This window comes from Meriones unguiculatus, chromosome 6 (genome assembly GCF_030254825.1).
Source record: "Meriones unguiculatus strain TT.TT164.6M chromosome 6, Bangor_MerUng_6.1, whole genome shotgun sequence".
Lineage (NCBI taxonomy): Eukaryota > Metazoa > Chordata > Mammalia > Rodentia > Muridae > Meriones > Meriones unguiculatus.
The window spans coordinates 86,939,534-86,967,333 of NC_083354.1; the positions used below are offsets into that span (position 1 = coordinate 86,939,534).

At 39.7% G+C, this 27,800-nt stretch overlaps 1 protein-coding gene across 1 annotated transcript in view; it reads right to left on the bottom strand.

Annotated features, from left to right (window-relative positions):
• Il31ra (interleukin 31 receptor A) overlaps positions 1-24,571 on the bottom strand; it is a 67,343-nt gene extending 42,772 nt beyond the window's left edge. Inside the window, exons 1-2 of the mRNA XM_060385720.1 lie at positions 24,374-24,571; positions 1,990-2,201 (exon numbers count right to left, since the gene is read on the bottom strand). The gene's annotated coding sequence lies outside the window, so the exon portion shown is untranslated. The remainder of the gene's footprint in view (positions 1-1,989; positions 2,202-24,373) is intronic.
• Positions 24,572-27,800: the final 3,229 nt, after the last annotated feature.

Here is a 27,800-nt window from a genome sequence, read left to right on the forward strand (position 1 = left end):
AGAAACAAAGGACACAGCTCCAGGAGCTCCCCAACAGAGGAACATGTAGAAACACCTGGAGGGTTGTGAGAGCTCCCTCTACCTCTACCCCACACTTACTATGCATCTCTTTAACTCTATGTTTCCTAATATCCTTTTATAATAACCCAACAGGCCTGATTCTCTGAGTTTGGTGAGCTGTTCAGGCAAATTTGCCAAACTCAAAGAGAAAGTTGTAACAATAATGATTTATAGTCAATTGGTCAAACACACAAATAAAAACCAAGGCTTGGAATTCACAGCTTCATTTTCAGGAAGATGGTCTTGGGGTTTGTGCCGAGGGGGCGGGGAGGCTGATGTAACATCTGGTATCAGAGCTGAATCAGATGAGAGGACACACATCTGGCATCAGTGCTACAGAATCAATTGTTTGCTATGTGAGAAATGCACACCCATCTGCTATTCCAAGTTTCTGTGGTGACTGTGCTGTAACAGCAGAAGGAATCAAGACATTTTGCCACATCCTTATTCCCAACAAGTTAGTCACTTTCCTAGACTCGTGTCAGGTCAGACTCTATGCTAGGATGGATGCCCTCTCTGAACACCCACTGAACCTTCCTAAGCCTCACCCACAGAGCTGCATGAATGCTGTTTAGCAACATACCGTCTGCCTTGCCCTCACTCTGGCATCTTTGTGAGAATGAAGCCTATTAAATGCAGTGCCTGCTGCATAGCAAACATTCAGTACTGCTTATGTAACATTAGCTGTTAATAAGGAATAAAATGAATGCTAGCTCTGGGCCAGGAGAACCTAAAGGTGAGGCATATGTAAAAATGTAACTCCTTCCAGGACAAAATAAATGATGATACATTTCCCTGTGACACATTGTGGGGTGTGTGTGTGTGTGTGTGTGTGTGTGTGTGTGTTTGGGGGAGGTTTCTAAAGAAAACAAATGAAACAAATTTCTGGAGAAAGCTACAGGAATAAAAGTCTCTTGTGGGTAAGCCAACAAAAATGCCTCCTAAATGAAAATACCTAAAGGAATAAAGCAGAATGAGAGCTCAGATCTACAGGAATAAAAAGGACCAGGAGTGGTGAAGCATGTCTGTAATCCCAGCACTCAGGAGGCTAAGGCCTGAGATCAATTGTGAATTCAACACCATCCTACTCATCATAGCAAGTTTAAGGAGAGTTTAAACTACATAAAAGCTCAATTCACAAGACTGGGAAAAAAGTAAGAAGAATGAAAATGTCATCAATGAAAGACTGGACTGCTGGTTGCAGAAGAGCGAGAGTTAAGATCTAATGTTACTCTAGAGAATTCTACTTACCATGTAGCCACTTGGATATAAATGAGTATAAAACACCAAGGGGAAATTTTAATTTTTCATTGAAGAATAAATATGTCTTTAAAATTTTATAATGTGGACCAGCAAGATGGCTTAGTGGGCAAAGACATGTGAGGCCAAGTATGACCACTCAAATTCAGTCTCCGGGTTTCACATCACAGAAGAAGAGAATTCACTCCTGAGAGTTGTCCTCTGACCTACACAGGCACACTGTGATATGCACACACACATACACGCAATAAAGTTGTTTGTTTGTTTTTTTTTTACCAAGACAAAAAAAACAAACAAACAAGAAGAGACCAAAAAAATTAATCATTGCACAATAACATTCTTCTGTTTCTCACTGTTAAAATTTTCTATTAATCTGTTTCTAGTTTTAGGGAAAAAAAACATGTCTTTTAGACTTCCCTCCCACTTCCTTACATGTTCAAAAAGCATTATTAGAATGGAAATTTCAGATACAAAAATTTTATAAAAACAGATGCCGCCAACCCAATAATTAATCAATTAATAACTATATAATAAAGCTAAAACTGTTAACCATGAGTTATTTTTCATTTCTAAATCTATGCCTATTTCATGGCAGATAAAATTTAACATGTAATACTGTTTTAATTCGTGCCAATTATCACTGCATTCCTTTCTTATGAGAACACTTACCTGTTACTTGTGAAAGTTTAAAAATAAGCTTTAAAACAGTATGTGGCACTATCACACCTGGAGGCAAGGCCGGAGAGCTCACAGTTGAGGAGAGTGACTTTCTAAAAACTTAGAGACTCCGACAGCTGGGATTTCTTGGATTCATTCAGCACTGTGCTCTGAATGTGGCAGAGGCCAGCTCTGACTCCCAGGAGCCGGATCGTGGCTTCTTCCTAAGGGGCAAAGACAGAGAGGACAGCCGGAGTGGTTTTTTGTTTTGTTCTGTTTTCAAGCTACCGATGCCAGAGGGAGCTGTTAGTTCTGATGACTATCAGGCTGCAATTCCTCCAGGGAGTCTGAGCACAGAGTGGGTAAAAGCCTTGCGTCTCCTTGTAGAGTCTGGGAACGAACTGATCTTAAATACTCCGTGGTGATCATAAACTATGCGGAAAGGACACAGAGCAGCTAAGAAGAGAAATGAGGTGATGACTAGAAAGCCAACAAGAGCTGTCCTCAAAAGCACTGCGGCAGACAGTGACAGAGCAGGATGTCGAGGGGCCTTCAGGTGCACTCATGGGCAGGAAGGCTTTCACGCTCACACACACACACACGGCAGTTTTTATCCAGTATCATTTCATGGGGGAAATTGCAAAATGTTCTGTCACCAGAGTGACAGATTATAGCAGGGCAGCCGTAAGACCATGCCACAGCCTTGTGAAAGATACCTCAAAACCAGATGCCTTTTGGGGTTGCTCAGAATCAGTGAATCCTTTTCTGATTACAGATTTAGCAGAAGGGACCGCCCAGGGCAAGGGATGCGGACTCCAGTCTTACGGGTCTCTTAGAGGCTTAAGTGAGGTGAATCAGTCTCCGTAAGCCTGTTGTGGGAAATCCACAAAGCTTCTGCTGTGCTCCCGGGGAAAGCCATCAGCCCCTGGGGCATCAGCATTCCCTTCGAAATGGAGCAGCCACTGGTCTTCAGAGAAAACCCTCCCTTCCTAGAAACTCTGACTCGAAGGAAACTCATTTGGATGGAGTGTTTGGCGGAGGCCCAGAATTTCCCAACAGCACAACGGATATGCCATTGCGGACTCTAACAGCCTTCAGTGACACCGCTCCTCCATCTTACGCACTCATTACACCACCAAGCGTGTAACCCCACGGCAGCTGCCATCACGGATGAGGAAACTCCAAAAAACTGTATTTTGCTACAAGGAGTGGCCAGGATGAAGAGGGGAAAAGCAGGAGTCTCCTGCCTCTGGAGTAGATACTACAAGTCTGAGACTGTTGTCTCTGCCTCCGCGTCCTATCAACATGCCCACAATGTGAAGGAGCAAGAGGGATGGCTGTTCTACCCTCCAGTTTACATGACGCTTTGTCGGCATTTCCATTTTCAATCAAGGCTGGGTCTTAGATGGTACATTTTGTCCGATTCCATTTTTTTTTTCATTCAGTCATTAATTCATTCAACTATTTGTTGATAGTTTCACTCCACTGTGCCTGGCACAGAATGGCTGCCAACCACTTCCTATTGGTCTGTGAGCAGTTCTGAGGGACCGAGGGAAGCGTGGCAGCTCGCTTGATGGCTTCACCCCCACCCCCACCCCCGCCCCACCACCCCTGCACCATCCCCCATCACCACCACCACCACTCCCATCCCCACCCCACCACCCCATCCTCATCCCACCACCCCCATCCCCACCCCGCCACCCCCATCCTCATCCCACCACCCCTGTACCGCCACCCTGTGTTAAGTCTAAGGCACTGAACCTTTATGGTCACGCCCACTTTTTTTTCTCAGTCTTTACAAAGCAACAAGCTGCCCAGCCCATTAGGGTTCAATACAGTACCTCAAAATTCCTCACAGGAGCTTGTGTACAGTTTTCCTTCTTTTGCTTAAAGAGAAGGGTCCCCTGTTCACATTCTCCTTTGTTGCTGTGCGTATAGATTCATGTTTGCATGAGTGTAGAGGTCAGCACTCAACAACAAATGTCTCCACCTTAAAAAAATTATGTTTGAGTATTTTGCCTGCATATGTGTCCATATATCACACACCTGATGCCTGCAGAGCCTACAAGTGGGCTTCAGTCCTCTGGGACTGGAGTTACACACGCTGTGAGCCACTACGCAGTGCTGGAAACTGGAACAAAATCCATGTCCTCTTGAAGAGTAGCCGATGCTAAGCTTTCTCCCTTCTCACAGTATGGAGGCAAGGTCTCTTGGTGATCTAGCACCCAGTGATTCAGCTAGCCCGGCTGGGCAGGGTCCCAGAGAGCCTCCTGTCTCTGCCTCCCCAGTGCTGGGATTACAGCTGTGTACTCTTGGGCCCAGCTTTTTTACATGGGTCCTAGGGGATTGAACTCCAATCCTTATGGTTGTGTGGCAAGCACTTTATCATCTAAGTCATATCTATATCCCCTCTTATTCCCTTGAATACTGATTTGGATCCTGAAATAATAATAATGGTCTCAGCTTTATATATCACTTACACAGTATATTTACTTAGATCTTTGAAGTAAGTAGACAACTTTTTATTTATATTTCATATTTATTTACACATCTTAAATTGTGTAAAATATATTTTATCTATTGTAGTTTAGGTTAAGTTATATGAAATTGCAATTTTCATAAATCAAACTCAACCACAAATCATCTACAAATCTCTGCAGAGATGGTATTATCTCCACTTCATAGATAAGCAAGTTGAACATCAGAGACATTCAAAACACTCAAAAGTAAGTTTGTGAAGGATAAAAAGAAATCCAAGCTTCCCAGTACAGGCTCTCTACTAAAGCTGTATGGCAGCTCTAGGGTTATATGGTCACTGTCAGGGACTGATTCCCCACATCTCTCCTGCTTCAAACTCCACTACCCACAAGGAATTTGCTCCAATTCACCCTCATCCGCTTTTCTATAGTCTACAGTTGAAATCTATTTTGTTCAGAAAATTTCCTTAACCTCTCTCTCTCTGGATCTTCATGACTTGTCATAGCTTTTAAAAACATGACCTTCCAAGGCTCTACTGTAACTATCAACAACTGTCTATGGAGAAACCCATGTAAAGGTTCTGATCCATCCGTTCAGCAAGCAAACCCATACAGATAGGAAAGGGGGAATTTGATTATCAAATGAACCCTCACACTCACCTTCTTCATGACTAGGTGGTACCGTATAATGTCCAACAGTTTCAAACAATCCTCATGGAAGCCGATGCTATGCACAACCCAGCACCTGGGGGGTGGCAGGCACTTTATCCTCAGGGAGACGTGTGCTTCCTCTGCTTCTCTGAGGGCTTTCCCTTGGCTTTCAAATCCAGCCCAACCCAGGGTAGCACTTACCCACCTCTACTGGGAAATGGGTTGCACTTACTGTAACTGTGCAATTAAATAATCATCTGTTTCTGTTAGACCACTCAACTTTAAAGGAAGCGCCATCCAAGAGGCCAGAAACAACTAAAGAAAATGACTCAGTTTTCAAGTTTACATTTGGGAAGTCCTGACAAATGTGGCAGTGGATATAAAACCTTAAGAGTATCTTCAACTAGGCAGCCATGCTGCCTAGTTTTATGTCAACTTGACACAAGCTGTAGTTATCTAAGAGGAGGGGACCTCAGTTGAGAAAATGCCTCCATAGGTCTGTCTACAGGCAAACCTGTATGTTCTTAATTAGTGATTAATGGGGGAGGGCCCATCTCATCGTGGGTGGTGCCATTTCCGGACCAGTGGTCCCAGATTCTATGAGAAAGCAGGCTGAACAAGCCATGAGGAGCAAGCCAGTAAGCCGCACTCCTTCGTGGCCTCTTCATCAGCTCCTGCCTCTAGGTTCCTGCCCTCTTTGAGTTCCTGCCTGACTTCCCTCAATGGTCTGTGATTCAGGATATGTAAAACAAATTCCTTCCTCCACAAGCTGCTTTTGGTTTCATGCAGCAGCAGAAAAGTAACTAAGATAAGAACCAAGAACTAAGCCAAGGCCACTGATGTTGTTTCCTATACCAAGGTCAAAGTAGATGATTTGGGGGGATGAGTACCACACTTTTGCAATCTTTTGTAACTGGCTGATAAAATCATAAACACAGAAAAACAAAAAGACCAGAGAAGACGTTGTGGTGCAACAGGAAAGAAATCCCGCCTAAGTTTTAAGACAAGGTCTGTTTGGTACACTGGTTTTGGTTTTTGTTTTTTTTTTAACCCCCTCCCCACCTTCTTTAGGCAATGTTCCACTATGGAGAAGAAATTAGCAGAAAGACGGGGAGAAGCAGGTCTAGTTGTTTATACAGTAAACATAAATATATTTAAAGTCTTGTTATAACGTACTATACAGGAAAGCTAAATAGTAGCAGAAGGTACAGAGCACTTCTTTATACAACCAATACTTACTCCCTAATAAATGTGTAACACCTGCCTAGAAGCACGTACACAGGGAATTTTAGTTAAGACATGGCTGATTTTAGGCATCCTCCTCCACTCAGGAAACTATAGAATCACAAACAAAATAAATAAGAAAAGAGATAACAGCAAGCAAATGATTTTTTTTAAAGTATGACTTAATGGGAAGTCAATATACTCAATATATGTGAAGAGGGAAGGGAAGATGGAAATGTAACACCTAGGATGTTTGTTAAATCTTCAGGGAATCAAACTCTGGGCAGAGTGCCTGAATCCTTATGCAAGAAGAGGGAGATAGAAAGACCTGGAGGGGACAGGAGCTGTACAAGAAGAAAAACAGAACCAAAACATCTGGGTTGGGGGCCAGACTAATACTCCAACCAAGAATAATGTATGGAGAGGACCTAGACCCCCTGTTCAAAGGAAGCCCACTGGCAACTCAGTCTCCAAGTGGGTTCCTAATAAGGGCTACAGGGGCTGTCTCTGACATCAACCCAGTGGCCAGATCTTTGATCACCTCCCCCTGGAAGGTACAACCTTGCCAGGCCACAGAGGAAGATGATACAGCCAGCTCTGATGAAACCTGATAGGCTAGGGTCAGATAGAAGGGGAGGAGGTCCTCCCCTATCAGGGGACTAGGGAGAAGAGGGAGGGTAGGTGGGACTGGGAGGAGACAGGAGCTGCAGTGGGAATACAAAGTGAATAAATTGTAACAAATAAATATATAAATAAAATAAAATTTTAAGAAAGCTTCAAGGAATCACTTATTTTATGTTTAGTTAAAATTATATATAACACATATAAGTATACATACATATATATACACACATACATACATACATATATATGCTTGCATACGCACATGTATAAATAAAATTATGTCACTTGGGCTGACAATGCTCCCTATAAGAGCAATATACTAAAAACAAAAACAAAAAAACCCATACCAGGCATGAGAACCCTTCATTTGCACTGTTATCAGGGTAGTATAAATGACTCCCCAAACGATATAGGCTTTTCCTGCTGCCCTTGGTTGCCTCTCAGAGGTTACAGGTTGAGTTTCTATTGTTGAAGATTGTGCACACGTTGGATACAGAACTCACATGCTAGCTGGCTCTAATCTGAAGGCCTCCTTTTCATGGTCAAGCTTTCATAATGGCAGAAATTACAGCACCATGTAAACTGCCAAGGGAAAGAAGGAATCAACAGTGTGGTACCAATAAATGACAAGGATGGACAGTGGCAAGATCTGTCTAGAGATGCGGTAACAGCTATCCCATGGGACTTCAGGTCTCCATCAACAGGAGGGAGGTCATGACTGGTAGCAGAAGCCTAGTCAACTACCCAGGGCTACTGAAGTCATGAATCTTAGAAGAGAACCTACTACTACCACTTTAATAGACCAGCACAATCCCTATCTACATTCTAAAACTTATCCTTATATCCACAGACAAGTGAAGCTCTCACGCCTCACTGAAGACCATCACAGAAAACCACCACGTTATGAATGATGCCAAGATCAACAGGTTATGTGGAGCCCAGTTACACTAGATATAACTTGAACGCAGAAAGACTGTAAAAGCCAGAGGACAGAAAGTCTGCTGAGTTTATGTCTCCTAGAAATGGCAGGGAAGCTATACTCATGTTACATCAACAATATGGCTGACCAACCAAGACCCGAACAAATGATAGGCTCAGCAGACATATTTACAGGGAAGGAGGAAATTCCACAGGGTCCTGCCTGCAGACCAAGACAGTCTCTCCCAGGGATGAGCACCCTTCATTGGTTATCTACTACAAAGTGACAGCCCTGAAGTTATATACACACAGCCGTACTAAATGGACTCAGCAGGCTGTATTTACGCATTTAGGTCATATGTAACAAAAATCATCAAGATGAGGCCATCATTTTGAGAGGGAGTGGGGGAGTATGGAAGGCCTTACAGAGAAGGGATATGAGAGGGTGGAAGGGAGAACAGGGAGGAGAAAAAGTGAAGCAATTATATTTTAATTAAACAACTTAAATATATTTTTCAAAAAAGTGCAAAGTGGAAATAATGGTAAATAAGAAAATTGAGGCCTAAAAGTATATATAAAAATGTCAATAGGACATAGGCATAATTATGTCATAGAATCACACATGGTTCAGGAATTTGAAATATCTGGTATAAGTGACCTTCATTTTTCATGGCTCTTATTTCAAAACTTACCTACTAGCATTTATTTGTAAAATTTCAAATTAATATAGTATTGTTCATACAATTTATGTGCATATAGTATCAGAAAAAATAAGTTGCCTGACGTACAACTTTCTAGCTGAGGCCAAACAAGGCAACAGGCTTCCTTCTGACCTGCACTTAGGGTATACAAGTATTCTTTTAGTATCACTTTTTTTTTTTTTTTTACTGTATCAATTTTTACTGACTATTCTGTTTCAAATGGCCCCATGCATAGTTTTGAGTGCTAGCTACCATTCACAGGTCTATTTGCCTTATAAAGCAAATAAATGTTAGACAAAGCTTCACCCAAGCGTGAATTATAGTATTTAGCCGTGAGCAGAGTTCAATGTTGATAAATCAACGATATACTACAAATGAGGTATTTTAAAGGGAAACATACTCAAAACTAGGTTATGCATTATTTAGGTGATGGAAATATCATATGAAAACTAAAATATTTCCCAGAATTGGAGAACATTTGTTCCTAGATTGAAAGACCCTACTGTCCCTAGCATGGTAAGTGAAAACAAATCCACACAAAAGTACAAGCAGCGCAAAGGCTCAGAGGAGCCCAGCCCTGTATTTCCCACAAGGAAAATGGTTCTGTATTTGCTATATCAGTGTTTTCAGTGACTTTAGAGAACAAAACTCTCAGAAATAATAACTGACTTTCAGAGAAATGAATATATGAAATATTGATTGGTTGAAAATCTGAGAAAAAAATATACTAGAATTTTCCCAAATCCACAAAGCTAAATGACTCAATTTTCCCCATCACACTTTCACAGAAACAAGTGGAAAGAAGAGGAAACAGTGTATGAAACCAAGTATTTTTAGTTATAAACTTATTATTGAAACACTAAAAAAAGAAAAAGAAAAGAGCATACTTATAAGAATAATCTAAGAAAAGGCCATGCTTAGAGAGTGTGACCCCTTGGAGATTAAGCATATAGGAAGCAAAATTTAAGTTAGCACAGTGTTCCACAAAGAAGAAAAAGCAAGAGGATGAAACATATAACATCAGGCTACAGCAGGTTCCAGAGAGAGAGAAGTGACAGGGAAAAATAACGAGAAAAAAGTCAATTCCCCAGATGAACACTGCTGATTGGATTGAAAGCTCCCACTGTATCCAGTATAACTGATGAAAACAAATCCACCCTCAAGCACAAAAGCTATATTCAGGTATCAAAGATAAATAGAAACAAAGGAAAAACTCAGCTTTGACGATGATTCAGACTTTTCAAGGCAAAGCCAAAAGCCAGGAAGCAATGACTTTTCTCCACTCAGAAAACTACTTCACACCCAGGGCGCTGTACCCATCTGAGTATCACAGAAGAAGGGTGAAGATATTCTCAAACATGGAAGATTTACAAAAATAATGTTTTAATACAAGATAATGTCTTCAAGATGTTATAGATAAATATGCTGAAGGAGAAATGCAGGCTCTTGCAATAGGAGAGAATGATGACCAAGGGAAATCCCAAATAACATGAGACCAGCTAGAAATCATCTTTACCAGACAAATGGCAGACACAGGGCTCGAATAGGGATAGCTCAAATGAATAAAGAAAAAAATGAGATACTGAAACTGAAAAAGCTTGGCTGATCTGCTAAAATGTTTGGAGGATTGGTGCTAAATAAATAGAAAAGTGTGGGGCTGTGAAATGGCTCAGTACTCAAAGGCCCTTGACCTGCTAACCTGAAAACCTGACTTCAATCCCTGAAACCCACATGGAAGGAAACAATTGATTGCCATGTTCCCGTCCTCCATATGATGCACTTTGACACACTTGCACCCATACATATATGCATGAACTCACAAGAATTTTAAATAAATTTCAAAACAATAAACAGCAAATTGTGAAGGATTATGACTCAGCTATGAATAACTATGTAGTGAACACAAAGACTGATAGACTCAGCTAAAATTTGTGAGATAACTATACTGCAAGAAAGGTATTGCCGGTGTGTGTACATAGGATTAACAAGGGAGTTCTTTCTTTTCAATGAGGTTTTATTAAAATTTATTTAACAATTCCATACATGTATACAATGCATTTTGCTTATTTTTCACTCCTGGGAGTTAAGTTCTTATAGCAAGAAGATAATAGTTGTCTGAGTTTCAAATCCCCCAAATTGCACCATTGGGTATGAGGATGCATGCCTTTCATTCCTGCACCTGGCAGGCTGAAGCAGGAGGAGCCTGAGTTCAAGGCTAGCCTGTGCCACAGTGAGAGCTCATCTGAGAAGTTCAAGGACTGAGGGTGTGGCTGAGTGCTAGGGCACTTGCCTAGTAGGCATGAGGGTCTGGGCTCAATCTCCACCATACAACTAAAGTTGGTGTTTCTGGGGAAAATTTGGGAAGAGATTTGGTACTGGGTTGCCTAAGTTGCCTTAGGCTTATGCACACAGAGTGCTGTGATAATTCATAAAATTACATGATGATGAGAATGAATAAGTGCTCTTTCCACTAAAGAATGTGGGAATTGTCATTCTCAATCTGATATTTAAACTGTTTCCTGCCATGAAAAACAAATGGAACTGGTTTACTGGGTAACTAAAGAATTTAAATGAGATATGTGTTTTATTTCTTTTGTTTCTTTTTTCCTTGTCTATTGGTTTTGAAAAGAGAAAGCCAGAGACAAACAGTTAAGGGCAAATTGTCTGACTGATGAACAGTTTCCTATGAAATGGTCTGTGAGTTATAGTCCCTGAGGCTGATACACTCATAACCATGTCCTGAAGAGTAGGACAATAGGCATGTCATAGTTTGTTAGTGGAAAACATAAATAAAAGCATTGGATATGTCACTGATCCAGGAATTTTGCTTTTTAGACACTTACAAAATTGATAATGATGGAGTTTTCTGGAGACACACTCGAGGATAATTATGGCAGTGTTTAAAAATCCCAAACAGGAGCTGGAGAGCTGGATCAGATGTTAAGATGATTCAGCTGCTCATGGCTGCTCTTCCAGAGCACCTGGGTTTGGCTCCCAGCAACTTCAGGTGGCTCACACTGCCTGTAATTCCAGTTCCAGAGTATCTAGGGGCCTCCTCTAGTCTCCTCTAGCAACATACAACACACATGCAACATACATACACACATGCATGTGTGTGCTTCTACACACTCACACACAATAATAAATCTATTTTAAAAAATAGAAAATTTTTAATTAAAAAATAAAAAGATCCTTGGACTTCTCCGATTTGACCTATAACCTAGAATTGTGAGCTAAAATAAAACCTTTCACTACAAAGGTGTTTTTTTGTTTTGTTTTTTTGTTTTTCTTTTTTGTAAAGGCATTTTATCAGAGCAGTAGAAATGAAACTAATACAGCAAGAAAACAACTACCAAAGTTGAGAGTGTCTTTAAAAACGGGGGAAAAGCCATGCATGATGGCACATGCCTTTACTCTCTGTGATTTTGAGGCCAGCCTGGTCTACAGAGTAAGTCTAGGAAAGCCAAGGCTACACAGAGAAACCCTGTCTTGAAAACCAAAAATAAAAAATAAATAAAAACAGGGGGAAACAAGAATATCTATAGAATATGCCACCTAAAGAGCAAAGATACACATTTTACTCAGCAAAACACTGAAGCTTCTCTAAAATAGACCGTATCCTGGGACACAAAACAAATCTTTACAAATTCAAAAAGACTGAAATAACACTGTGTCTCCTTTTTGATTGCAATGCAGTAAAATTTGAAAATTGACAGCAAATAAATCTGTAGTAAATGCACAAACTCACGGAGATTAAGCAACTCATTTACTGAATAAATCAAAGAAAAATCAAGAAATAAAAAATTTCCTGGAGCTGAATGAAAGTGAAAACACAACACAACAAAACCTCTAAGACACATCAAACACAGTCCTGAAAGAGAAATTTATAGCTCTAACTGCCTACAATGAAGAAATCAGAAAGCATAAATGACTTACTGATACAACTCAAAAAATTTGCAAAAATAAGAACAAGCCAAATACAAACCAGTCAATGGCAAGAAATAATAAAAATCAGAGCAGAAATTAATGACATAGAAACAATACAAAGAACCAGCCAATCAAAGAGCCTGGTTCTTTGAAAAGATGAACAGGATTACTAGACCCTGGTCCAACTAACCACAAGGAACAGGGGACCCAAATCAACAGAATCAGAGACGGGCACGAGAACCACACAATCCAGACTCGTACAGGGGTACTTTAAAACCTGTACCCCATTAAGCTGGGAAACCTAAAATAAACGTACCAATTTCTAGATTCAGCCAAACTCTCAAAACTAAACCAAGAAGTCAACAGCCTAGATAATCCAATAACAAATGAGGAGCCTGAAATAATAAAAAAAGCCTTCCAGCTACACATGGTTCAGGGCCAGATGGATCAGCAGAAGTATACTTTCTCTTTCAGAGAAGACCTACAGCCGATACCTTTCAAACTATTTAAAACACACACAGAAGGGATATTCCAAAACTCCTATAAAGTCAGTATTGCTCTAATATCCAAACCAGGTAAAGACAGGACAAAAAATAAAACTATAGGCAAATATGGAGAATGAACATAGAATGAAATACGCTCAATAAAATACTTGCAAACAGAATACAGACACACATCAGAAACATTACCCACTATTACCAAGTTGGCTTTATCCCTGAAATATAGGGATGGTTCAACATACCCAAGTCAATAAATGTAATAAGCCACATAAACGGATTTAAAGAAAAATAATCACATGGTCATTTCAGTTATGCAGAAAAAGCCTTTGACAAAATCCGACATGACTTCATGATAAAAATCCTGAAGAATACAGAGCTAGAGGGAATACTTAAACATAATAAAAGCTATATGTGAGACACCCACAGTCTACATTTTCTAAAGGGTGAAAAAGTCTAATGCAATACCACTGAAATTAGGTACAAGATGGGTGTCCACCCCCCTTCTTTTCAATGCTGTGCTTGACATACTAGCTGGAGGAGTAAGGCGAAGAAAAGGAAGTTAAGGTATTTAAAAAAAAAGATGTCAAACTATTCCCATTTGCAGGTGATATGATACATTATAGATCCCAAAAAATTCTACCAGAACACTTCTAGAAGAACAACTAAGAAAATTCAGCCATGTGGAAGGATACAGAATCAACTTGTACTACTCAATAGCTTTTCTATACCAACAACAAAAATACAGAGTTAGAGATTATGGACATATTCCCATTCATAATAGCGTCAAAGAAAAGAAAAAAATCTAGGATTAAATCTAACCAAGGAAGCAAATAACTTCTACAATGAAAACTTTAAACCTCTGAAGAAAAAGATAAACGACACTAGGAAATGGAAAAGCAGCCATTGCTAATGGATTAGCAGGATTAATATTGTGAAAATGACCATTTCACTAAAAGCCACTTACAGATTCAATGCAATCCCAACCAAAAAACTTCATCTCATTATTCATAGGAGAAAAAAAAATTGTCCTAAATTTCACATGAAACCACAGAGGACTCCGGATAACCAAACTAATTCTGATAAAAAAGAACAATGCTGGAGAAATTAACATTCCAGAACTTAACATATGTTACAAAGCTGTAACAATGAGAATATGGTACTGACATAGTATGTGTAAACCAATGGAACAAAAATGAAGACCCAAACATGATTACTCATAACTTCAGCCATTAACTCTTTGATGAAGATGCCAAAAACAGTACACTGGAGAAAAAAAAAGTCATCTTCTACCATTGGTGCTGGCCAGGAAAGCTGAATGCCCGCATGAAGAAATTAACTTGCATTTCTCACTTTGCACAAAACTGACTCCAAATGGATCAAAGAGCTAAATGTGAAACCTGGAACACTGAAACTGCTGGAGGAAAACACTAGCAGTACCCTACCTGACATGGGTATAGAAGAGGACTTTCTGAACAGAACGTAATTTCTCCAAGAATTAAGGTCAAAAGTTAACAAGTAGGATCTCATAAAACTGAAAAGCTTCGGCACAGTCAAAGAGACTAGTTGGGTGAAGAAGAAGCCTACAGAATGGGAGAATATCTTTATTCTCCCAAGCTATATAAGACGGAATATATACAGAACTACCTTTAATCCCAGCACGTAGAAGGCAGAGACAGGCAGATCTCTGAATTCAAGGCCAGCCTAGTCTACAAAGAGTTCCAGGACAGCAAGGGCTACACAAGAAATTGTCTCAAAAAAAAAAAAAGTCAAAAAAACCCAAATGATCCATTCAAAGATGAGCCTGTGGACTAAACTGGTCTCAAAAGAAGAAAAAAAATGGCTAAGAAATAACTCAAAAAAAAAAAAAAAAAAAAAACAAATGAATTTTTTGCAATAGGAAATACAAATCAAAATAACTTTGAGACTTTTTTTTTTAACCCCAGCGAGAATGGCAAAGATCAACAAAACTGACAACAACGCTGGAGGGGCCTGGTGAAAAGGGAGCCCTTATTCACTGTGAGCGGGATTGCACACTGGTGGAGCCACTACGAAAATCAACATGGACAATTCTCAAAACGCTAATTTCTCACAAAAAACACCCTAGAAAATCCAAATGAAGGAATTATCAAGAAAGATATTTGGAATTACTAAATGTGGAACAATTGTAATACCCTTAGAATATATTTGTTGACACTTTGATGGTATTGACATAGGTCAATAAATTCTAATGTTTTCAAAACATTAATCTTTAACCTAATATATCACCTCTAATTGTTTACTTGCAACTGGCTTTGGGAACTTATCAGGCTGACTGCAGAATGCAATTATGGCTCCACTATCTCAGAAAGCTGCAGCAACGTACAATTCCACTATAAAAAATAGTGCAAATCAGGCACTTTGTGGGGTTTCTGAAACCCTTCCTCAAATACAACAGAATGACACAGATGTAATCACTTGCCAGGGAGTACAAATGGATCCCATTACCTTTTCATGGCAAGCATAATGCAGTATCACAATTTCCTGGAAACTCTTCAGGCTTTTTAAGCTTTTGCCTCACTAATTACTCTTAAAAATGTTTCCTTAAAAACAGTGAGTGAAAAAGTTATTGCTTTCTCATAATTATACATATGTCACTAGTACAAAATGTTTTCCCCACATTATGACTGAAAAGAAACTACAGCAAACCTGGACACAGATATAAGGTCCCTTGTGTCTTTCAGTTTTTATTCATAGTATGAGCCACAGTCAGCACATAGGTATTAAGAGCTTGTCTACCAGTGATTCTTGGGCTTTATTGGACCTGCTTCTCCCTTCTGCTTCAGGTTGCCCACCACCCTGCCAACCCTAACTCCTCCCATCCCTTTCACAGGCACTGATGAGCATGCTATGTCCAAAGAGAAAGCACGCACAAGCAATTTTCACCTTGAAGAGAAGGTTTACTGCACTTCTGTACAAATCAGGGTCTATGAGGCTCTCTGTGAATACTTGAATAGATGCAGTTGTATTCTGCAGATCTCACCGTGATCTTTCATATTCAAATTTATGCATTTCTATAGCTGTGGTTCTCAACTTTTGAAAACTTTTCCCCCCAAGGTCTAATTACTAGTTATTCATAGAGGCTCTTATTTTTTGAGTGGACTCAGAAGTAGAAGCTCTCAGCAAGAACAACTGCAATCTCTTGGCAATCTGTTCCTGTTGTTTTTATCTTCCTTATTTTGACCAACATAAAAATTAGACTCATTCCCTTTGAGAAAGTGACTCCATCTAGTTGATAGTCTCCAACACTAAAAATCATGCCAGTCTTTCATATATCATATGAGATGAAGATTTGGCCTAACATTCTATGGAATGCAATCAGTCTTTTGGGTTACTACTTCACATAAATCGATCTTTGCTTTCAGCCACTTTGCAACCTTCCATTGCTCATTAATCTTTATAACACAGGGTGCATGACCCATGTAACCATGTCTTCTACATATTTTTGTTTTAATGTCTTGGTTTTACTGCCTTAAAATTCTGGTTTTGCTTTGGTTTTTTGAGTCTCAATATGAAGACCAGGTTAGCCTAGAATTCAGAGAGATCCTGTCTCTGCCTCTAGAGTGCTGGGATTAATGGCAAGTGCCACCAAGCCCAATTGTCTTGAAATTCTTAATTTTTTTTTTTCGTAAGGGCCCCATATTCTCCTTTTGCATAAAATTTCCATCTATAGGTCTGGTTCTTATTGAAGACAAGCAGAAACATCAAAGTGCTTCCCCTGAATACACTTGCTATTCATATTTATAACTCTTACTGCAGTTTTAGTCTCTAGGTTATAGGGTTCCATCTCTGGTTACAACCCATCTCTCCTGCTTTCTCTCCTGGCACAAAGGATGGGAACGACACCAACAGTGACTAAGGGAATTTTGGCAAAATCAACCTGCAGCTATTCACTGTGCGTGCATGCGTTAAATCCATGCAATAGCACTACACAGTCCTTGTCAAAGGCTCACAGCCTCAGCAGAAGTGATCCACCCTTATTATCTGATCAACATGGAGTAGTAGGGGAGCCTTCAGAGTACTGGCTCTACCACAGGCACCACGGTGTTTCCCACAAAGGTTCATGTGGTAAAGGCCTGACAACATGGCACTACAATGAGATGGTGGTTTTTAGGAGATGGAGCTAGTAGAGTCTTAGATTTCAGACATGTCCCTCTCCTTCCCTCCACACACATGGCCACACTATACTCCCTCACCACAAACCTAAAAGAAAAAAAATGCCAATTGATAATGAACCCAAAGCTGCAAAAGCATGAGCACTAACACATCTTTGATCTCTCTGAGTAGATCGGTCATCTCAAGTACTTGCTGCAGTGATAGGAAGCTAGCACAAGCAACTGCAGATGTGGGAGGAAATGCATATGTACATGCATATGAGCACGGGGAAACCTGGATGGTGGCCATCTTCCTCAGTTGCTCTCCACCTTAGTAAGAGGTCTCTTGCTGAAGATCTCCAAATGTATATATTTCAGGTGATGGTTCATTTATTTCAATTTTGGGTGGGGAGACATAGAACAGTGTCTCATGTAACCCAGACTGACCTTGAACTTACTATGGAGCTGAAGGTGATCTTGAACTTCTGATCCTCCAGCCTCTACCTTCCAAGTGTTAATTTTTAGACTATGCTTCTATTCTGTGCTGGACAATAATACAGGTACTCTGTGAATGACAGATATTCTAATAACTGAGCTACAATCCCAGTTCTAGTTATTCAGTTTCTTTGAGAAAGGGGTCTATCTAACTAGCTAGTTAAGGTTGGCCTCAATTCACGATCCTTCAAATTAACATACCTGAGCACTGGGATTCCAGGGGTAGGCCAAGATGCACGGCCAAAATGTTTAGAGGTAAAATTAAATAATATGAACAGTGGGTGTCACCTAAACTTTCTTTTCTCTCTGTGACAGGGTCTCACTGTATATGTCACTCGGCCTGAAACTGCTCTGGAGGCCAAGTTGGTCCCATGGGATTTTTTTGTTGGTGGTGGTGGTAGTGGTTTTAATTCTTTCATATGTACCAGTGTTTTTACTTGCCTGTATGCATGTACATTCACTGTGTATATGCAGCGCCTGCAGAGGCCAGAAAAGGGCACCGGCACCCATGGAACTGAGTTAACCACACAGTTGTGAGTTTCCATAAGGGATCTGACAGTCAAATGGAAGTCCTCTGAAAGAGCAGCGAGTGTTTGCAACCACTGAGCAATCTTCTAGCCCCTCGTCTCAAATACTTGACCTAATGCCTCAGTGTCCAGAGAGCAATATTATAGGCACACACTGCCAAATTTATTTTTCTTTTAGTTTTGAGACAGTGTAATTGTAGCAATCCCTCCCTCCTTCCTTTAAATCCTCCCATTTATCCCTCCTTGCTTTTTCTAATTCATGGCATCTTTTCATCATTGTTATATGTGTACATGCACATACATATGCAGATATATACATATATGTGTATCATATGAGAACATACATATAACTTATACAAATTGTGAGCAGTTGTAGTTAGGAATATACATGTATATGTTGTGTATATATGCATATATACATATAATTTTTACCTGTAGAAAATACTTTTAGAGGAGAAATTTCTCATTCCAGCTTACAAAAGAATAAAACATGACAGAGACGAGTGTTTCAAAACTGACCAAAAACAAAAAGTAACTTCATTTCATCTCACTAGCTACAAAAATGCTTCAATTACATAATAAATGCTTTAGTTTGTTTATAACTATTTCATTTTTATATTTACCTATAATAAAATATATTTTATAAAATCACGTTACTGTAAACATTTTCCATTAAAATTTGGATATCTCAAAAGAAACACAGAGAATGTGTAACTGAAATAAGTTTTGCTAGTTTAGTCCTTGATGCTAAACACTCCCATGTTACTAAAGCAGTATGTCAGTAATTTGATGTTTTTATAAAACATAGCCAAGAACTGGAAAGTCTGCAGGGCAGATGATCTTTTGCTTGGAGAGATTCACAGCATTACATCGGTAACATGGAGTGATAATTAAGAGCAACGCACACTGATAGTAAACAGACAAGGACTGCAAAAGCAATTAGCACTTCCACTGACAAGCTTGAATTGAGCAGAAGACAGAATATACAGATAAATCAACCCTTCATAAGGCTTGACTGCCAAAGAAGACAAAAATTTCCAAAATATTACTAATAGCTTGGCACAATATTAATATTTAAATGATCTTTTAAGATGTTTTTCTCTTGATATTTTATCCACTGAGGTAATTCTGACAGCTTAATTAGTACTGCATTTTATTTTTCCACTTTTACCCATTATAACAGAGACGCTAAGACTAGGATAGTCAAGTATCAAGTATAAAACAAGTAAGAAGTTAGGATTAAGTCTAGAAAATTCAGTAAGCCAACTGTTAGATTCAGTTTAGGTGTTTAAAGGGTGATTGCCTTATACTCAAAAGTTAAGGAATAGAAGAGTGTGGGAAGCTTTGAAAATATCTTTCAGTAATTTGCCTTATTTGTCCTCTTATGTAATTTCTCTCTCCCCCCTGCACTTGAAACTGTGGATTCTCACTTAAACAGAGAGCACAGCAAAAGCAATGGGACATGCCTGGATCCAATTAAAAGATAGTATCTTTTTCCCACTGTTGTCCTCTGCTTTGATGTCAATTGCCATGTTCCTAGCTACTCTATTCGGACAAGAATCTCCAGGCGGACAGTGGTCAATAGCTCGTAAGAAACTGATAGTCACAACCATCCGAGAAGGCCTGCAGGCAGATCCTTTCTCAGACAAGCTGTGCCTTGATTATATTGTAGCTGATATCTTGTCTTGTAAAAACCTAAAACCCACCGGGGGAATGATCTGCCAGGCCACAGAAAAAGAGGATGCAGCTAGTCCTGATGAAACTTGATAGGCTGGGTTCAGTTGGTAAGGGAGGAGGGCTCAGAAGAAATGGGGAAGAGGGAGGGATGGTAAGACCAAGGGAGCTACGATCAGAATATAAAGTGAATAAAATTTAAAAAAAAAATTAAATAAAAAAGAACCTAAAACCCAAGAAGTAGTTAAGTCTTGTCTATATTTCTAACTTGCACAAATGTTAAGATAGTAAATATTTTATGTCAGTAGGCTTAGGAGTAGTTTTATGCTAATAGGTAACTAAAGCAAAATTCAAGGAAATAAAAATTAGAAAACACAATCATGTAACTTTAAGGAGGAGCACACAAGAACATAATAGCACATGTTTAAGAAAAACTTGGGAGGGAGAAATATATGAATGGTAAGGAGGCAAAAAAAAAAGCAGCAGCTCCATCTCAGGGAGTCATAACGCTAAGCCCTTGGTTGGGTCCACTGCAAATAAAGCTTTCCCGGGCCAATGAGCCATGATTTGGTTTCAAAGTCTTTGCTTAAAAGGGGGATGAGGCTGTTTCTCAGTGACGTGGTACTTGCACAGCATATGCAAAACCCTGAATTCCGTCTCCACCACCACAAAAATAGTAAAAAATAAAAGGACTCTGGCTTCTTCCTTTACCATTTGGTTATGGTATCCAAACCCACACTAACAGCAAATCTTTGTTACTTTTCTCATTCTGACTGAATATCTTACAGAAACAACTATTATGCCTCAGTTTCAGAGGCTGTTGGCTCTACCCAATGGCTCAGCTCTTTCCACCTTATTAGATCAGAAAACAGAGCTCAGGCTGGAAGTGGGGCCAGGATGCAATCCTCAAAGTGACACACTTCTTCCAGCCATGCCTTCTGCATCAGAAAACCCCAAAACATTTCCACAAGTTAAAGACAGTGTTCAAACACATGACCCAGTGGGGGACATTTCTCAAACTGTAATGGTGAAAGACAGTGTAGAGAGACACCATCATGATGTGATTAGACCTATAGCCTCAGTTCTTGTTCCTGGGCAGGTATAATTGATGGGTTTGGGTAAAATGGCTTTGGCTGGGTTCTTAAGAATCTTACAGACATTTTGTTTTTTAATTCATCCGTTTTGCACTGGGAAGAATATGGAGCATCTCATTGGCACCCCTGACAAAATGTTCAGTGAAGTGATCTATTTCATGTTTGTATTTTAAAATAAAGTTGAAATGTTCATACATATACACATATACATATATTGAAATAAGATATCACATTCCCCACAGATTCCCTTCAACATATGCCTCTCTCATCTTCATGTCTTTTTAAAAATAAGCCAGGAAGTCCAATTAATGCTGCCCACGTACGTAGGTATGGGGTCACCCTTAGGCAGCTCACCAGTCACAGCATTCCCAAAGGAAGAATGGTTCTTCCACATCTAGCAACTATCAACTGCCAATAAACTCCTTTGTAATGAGTGGGGCCTTGAGAGTTCCTCCCCATCTATGCTGAAATTCTGACTGTGGGATCGTGTGTAAATCTGTGCAGGTAATCACAGTTGCTGTCATGTCACAACCAGAAGGAAGCATTTACAAGCTTCACCTCCCTGTTTTTCCTTCCTATATATAAGCTAAACAAATGAATATCAATTTTCATTTGTAGTCATGTCACTTGTTTTCCAAAATTCCTTCACGGTATGTCCAGAAAAAAGTGGAACAATATGAGGTCCTAAGCAATCCCTGGAAAAGACTGAAAAAAGGATAAGACTTGAGACCTGACAAGTTTTGAGGTTTTATGATAGGGTTTGGGATTTTTCTTTTCCATTCCTATTGGTTGAGGCTTCACACAAACTAGGCAAGTTCCCTGCCACTATACTATATCCCTAGCAGCCAGATTGGTTTTAGTAAGTTGTTTCTTGTATCATTTTTAATGTTTGTGTTTGATGTGTGAAAGTCCTAAGACAGCTTGTGGGAGTCAGTTCTCTCCTTCTAACATATGGGGTCCAGAACTTAAACACAGGCTCAAACACAAAACTCAACACAGAACTCAAACCTATGGCAGCTAGTCCTTAGCCACTGAGCCACCTCACTGGCGCTGTTTCCTGTACTTTTATGGTCACTTTCCCACTTTTTTTTTTTTTTTTTTTTTTGAGACAGTGTTTTTCAGTGTAGCCCTCGCTGTCCTGGAACTCACTCTGTAGACCAGGCTTACCACAAAATTCAAATGTGCCTGCCACTGCTTCCCAAGTGCTGGGATTAAAGGAGTGTGCCACCACTGTCCAGTCCCTTTCCAACCCTTAAAGGACATTCAGGCTGAAGAAAACAAGAGAGAAGGGGTTCATGTTTAAGATCCTCTTAATCTACAGATTCCTTAATATCTGAAGCAAATCAAGCAGTCTCTGTCCTGGGACTGGGAAGATAGCTGAATCAGTAAAGCGCCTGGCAATGAAGCATGACGATGCAAGTTTGGATCCCCAGCACCTACATAAAAACCCAGGTGTGGTGGCTACTCTGGAAACCTCGGTGCCAGGAGTGGAAGGGAGCAGACAGGCGAATCTCTGAAGCTCATTGGGTAGCCAGTCTAGTTACAGCTCCCAAATCATGACAGAGTCAGTCTTAAAAAAAACAAAACAAACAAACAAAAAAAAAAACCTAAGAGGGATTAGACACCCAGTGTCTACTTTTAGCCTCCATGCCAGTGTGTATTTGCTCTTAGCTTGTCTAAACTGGACCAACCTTATGCCCACCTCTAGTAACCCTACTCCTGCTCTTTCACTTTTTCTGGCTACAAAAGAAAAGCATAAAGACTTTAGAAGGCATGTACACATGGATACAGAATAAAATGTACTAAAAATTAGGGATAAATTAACATATATAAGATCACATAATTAGCGATCAGTGTGAGTTACTTCCTTAATACAGGGTTTCATTTCTTTTCCTACTAAATTCTACACACAGATGAGAGAACTGAAGTCTGCAATTACTCCAAAGTGATTAGCATAACTCAACATGTTTTATTCATAATATTCTATGATAAACTGTACTTACTGAGACACAGACACATTCTAAATTCCAAACAATTTCATTAACTATAGGGCATTACAAAGAGGATTCTGTTTATAAATTTAAAGTCAATTATTGGAACCAAATTTTTCTATTTCAGATGACTGCTAACCCAATCAAATAACTCAGCTGAAGAGTATGTTGAGACAACTATCAGAACCCACATATAACATTTACTGGCAAGAACACGATAGGGAGTAGCCTCAGCTGATTAGCAATCCTGGATTATTATGAACAACTCTTCAATGGTGAAACACTCCAATGAAAAAACTGATTAGGTATGTAGTAGGATGCCAAGATAGCCAATTAAACAAGCTGTGTTATAGCTCAAGGGCAAATTACACTTATAATATAAACAATATAGCTGAAAATGTCCCTGGATACTCAAGAACCAACTATTTAACATCAATAGAGAAGTCAATACAGTGCTAAAAATAAGACCTGGACATTACACAAGTGTACCAGCATTCAGCTATGAACGTCTTCATTCTTACACAAGTCTCCCTCTCCAAACTTTTATGTGAGTACATGAATTGTGTGACTTAATCACATCAAATTGGTGAAAGGGGCCCAGTTACTATCTTCCTTTTATACAAGTTAACTGAGGTCTGAAGGGGATAACTGATGTGGTTTTTCTCTCTTCCCTCTACACCACACACAACACACAACACACACACACACACACACACACACACACACACACACAGAGAGAGAAGAGAGAGAGAGAAAGTTAAGATTAATCCAATTAGCTATGTATGAAGCCTCATGCTCTCAGGTAGCCAAAGCTGCTACATGTAAAAGTTCTTGATGTTAAGTGGCTATGATAACTGTTGAGAATCTTTCAATCTTCTACATGGAAATCAAATAGAAAAAGATAAGCCCGAGACTTTAGGGTAAATGCATATATTCAGAAAGAAAAGACAAGGTCTTGTTCCTGAACAGTGAAAGGGAATTTCACAGAAACGAGACTGCAAATATAGGAAGTGCTAACCATGGACACAAAATTCTTTGTGAAATCCCCCAATTAAAAAATAACTTATTGTGTCCTACTTGGACAATTTGATAGTCACTCTCTATATCATAGCAAAATAACCTCTTATGCAAAGGTTTAAGGAATTTACCAGAGTAGTGAGGGTCTCATTTGCTCATTTAATTACCACATTCATGTTAGTATTCCCATGTGCTAACTCTGCTGTTGTTCCTTATCCTCTTGCCAGGGTAGATTTCTTGTGGCATCATTTACGTCAACAAGAGGTCTTAACTTTCACCTCTCAATTCATTTTAACAGATTAGTGTATTTGACAGGTTGATAAATTGCATGACTTTTCACATAAAGCTTTCATCTATAATCCACAGAACTATAGGACACACAGCAACGCTCACCTGGATATGGCTGCCCCTGGCTCCTGGCTGCAGGATCCCTTCTGGCTGCTTACCTTGCTTCCTCAGGTCCCACCTCGCCTGTCTCTCCTTCCATCCAGAGAAGGCTGGGACCGCCAGGTACAGAGTGGAAGGAGGCCCAGACAGGACTGCCTCCTGCATGTGTTCTGTGAGCAAGGACAGCAGCAGCTTCTTGGGACTAGCTGTAGCTCTGCAATGGCTGCAGCACAGGTAGCCAGCTGCAAGCTGCCAGGCGCCAGCTGCCAGTAGTCAGGGCTAGACTTTCCTGGCTGAGCCTCACAGACAGAACCCCGAGGAAACACCCTCATTTTTACAAAACACATACCAAAAGAGTGATTCGCTGCAGGATGGAAGAAGATAAAGGGTTCAAGAAAGAAAAATTAACTCTTACCAGTCATGTTGCAATTCTTAGTGCATGTCTGGAGAGTATATTAAACATGATCAGATGAAAAGAACAATTAGGGGTGAAGGGAAAGGGACTGATACAGAACAGCTTGCTTAAATTTTAAATACAGCCTCTGGCAATGCTTCTCACCACTAAGTTGGGACCCCCAATTTTCAATGCATATAATTAAAGGTAGGACTGGGGGTATTGTTTAGTGGTACAGAACTTACCTGGTCTTTGCCAGGCTCTGATTAGATCCCCAGCATAAAACACACACACACACACACACACACACACACACACACACACACGCACGCACACACACACACACACACACACGAAAAAACAAAAACAAAAAATGAAATATGTCTTCACTTAGTGGCAACAGAGCAGTTAACTACAGAACCATTCAAATACAGACCTGAGAAAGGAGGCCCAGTAAGCTCCACTGAACACAGTATTTCCACTCCCAACAGTCCCAAAACCTCAGGAAAGGGACAGGCCACCCCACCCCTAAGTCAAAAGCAGCCCTCCATTGTCCTCAAAACCATTGTCCCGTTCTGTCACCATTCCTCCCAAGCCCTCACACGTATGCTTGCATGCTACTCCACATTTGAGCTGCCCTGGGACAGCTATTCATTCCTAGCTAAAACACAAAGCATTCCAGAGAGAAAAACTAGCCCATTAGATACACCATCACCTCTGCCTTCTCTTGAAAGAAGACTGTGATCATCAGGCAGAAAAGAGCATTAGACTCCAAGGGATGCTGTATACATAAAGGGAGCAGATGTTTTGCTTGAATAAAGGTATCCTTGAGTTCTATCAATTACACAATTTATAAAATAGTTGCTCAATTTAACTGGAAGTTAAATTCTAAGAAAATGGTATTACTAAAACAGAAAACTTGATTAAACAATAATTTGGGGAAGGAAAACTTTATCAGTTCTTTTTTTTTCACAATTTATTCATTATATATCCTGATTGAAGCCCCTTCCTCAACTCCTCCCAGCAAAAGCACAAGACACAGACACACACACACACACACCCTCCCTCCCTTTCCCACTATCCCCTTTCCCGAGTCCATTGAAAAGCAAGAGTTCTCCTTTGCCATCTGTCCATAGCTTACCAAGTCTCATCAGGACTGCCTGGATCCTCTTCCTCTGTGGCCTGGTTAAGGCCACATAGCCAGGGGCAAGTGATCAAAGAGCAGACAACCGAGTTCATGATAGAGGCAGCCCCTGCTCCCGTTACTCAGGGATCCACATGGAGACTGGACTGCCAATCTGCTCCATCTGAGCAGGGCTCTAGGTCCTCTCTCTGCATGGTCTTTGGTTGGTGCATCAGTCTCTACAGGACCCCCAGGGCTTGTATTTTTTAGCTTTGTTGGTCTCCTTGTGGAGCTCCTGTCCTCAACATGTCCTTCTATTCCTGTCCCCCTCTTCTTCCATAAGACTCTTTGAGCTCTACCCAAAGTTTGGCTGTGAATCTCAGCATCTGCTTTGATACACTGTTGGGTGGAGCCTTCCAGAGGACTCTATAGGAGGCTCCCATCCTGTTTCCTCTCTTCCACTGCTTCTGATGTCTATCCTGTTGCCATTCTGAATGAGATATAAGCATCCTCCCTAGGGTCCTCCTTAGTGTTTAGCTTCTTTAGGCCTGTAGATTTGCCTTGAAAGACAACAAAAACTACCACAACATAAAAACAAGCAAAAAAGAAAAAAAAGAAAAGAGAAAAGAAAGGAAGGGAGGAAGAAAGTAAGAAAGAAAGGAAAAAAAGAAAGAAAAAAAGAAAGGCTGCAAAGAGCTAAATAGTTATGGGAGCCAACAGATGCTTCAAAAAAAAAAAAACAGAAAAATTTAGGAGGAAAATATCTAAGAAATAACTTAACCATCACTCATAGACACCCTCTCCCAAAAAAGACATTCTTGAAAGCATACTGAGCACCTCCTAGAATTAAAAGGTCTACTCATTGTTATAAAATAGAAGATCTGTTATGGAATATTTGAGCCTCCTAGGTAATATGATGGAAAAAAAAAAGATAATTTGTTGTAAACAGAGTTCTCAAATCTGAGCCATATGTAAGGCAAGTTTGCTCTGGAATAGTTGTGAACAATTTCCATTTGGCGTCAACAATTATCTATCTCTCCTCAGATACAAATAAAAGTCATAAAACTAGGAAAATGGTGAAGCCATTAGTGGTCAGGCCACTAATTGGGCCACCTCATGGATATCTGCATAGGTACAATATAAATATTGGCTACTTCTTTTTTTTTTTAATCAATCAATAGATTCAAGGCAGAACATGGATACAGAATGGAATGCAAGTGTCTGGAAATGTAAATATACAGTTTAGTCTGTTATGTAAAAAAAAAAAAAAAAAGACAAGAGAAAGGGCACCTTTAATATCATCTCACAAAATATACTTTTACGGTGAATTCAAGAGAAATGAACTCTATCCTAATGTCAAAATTAGCATTGCAGGTCAAAACTATGTATGAATATATAAAGGCAACAGCGAGAAACTGTTAAAGGTAGTTATTATGAAATGGGGATGGGAATTTTGAAAAAAAGAGGAACAGAAGAATACTATTATAAACAATTCTTACAGCATCTTATTTCCTAATTATAATTTTTAAGGAAATTATTCAAACCTATACCTAGAGATGAACATAGGAAGACTCACAGTTAGTTTGTGATGTGGTGGGATTATGTATAGTTAAAAACCTTATATTTATTTCAAAGATGCTAATTATAGTAATTTTATAAATTAAGCAAAATTGCAAACTCAGAAAGCAATCAGATAGCTGTGACTAAGACTGAGTGATGAAAAAACTAGACAAGCATTTGCAAACACATTAAAAGAGAAAATTAAAACACACAGATGTTGCGAATAATTCAAACATCTTCATTCATTTAGTGTTTCTAAGAAGTGAGATTATAAAGTGAAATGTTTTCCAGATTTTTATTTGAACTTCCCTATTTGAGCTGCCTGTGATACTGAATTACTCATCAGCATTCCTACATATCCACACATAAAAAACCATACACCGATAATTCAAGTGGTCACAGTCAAGTT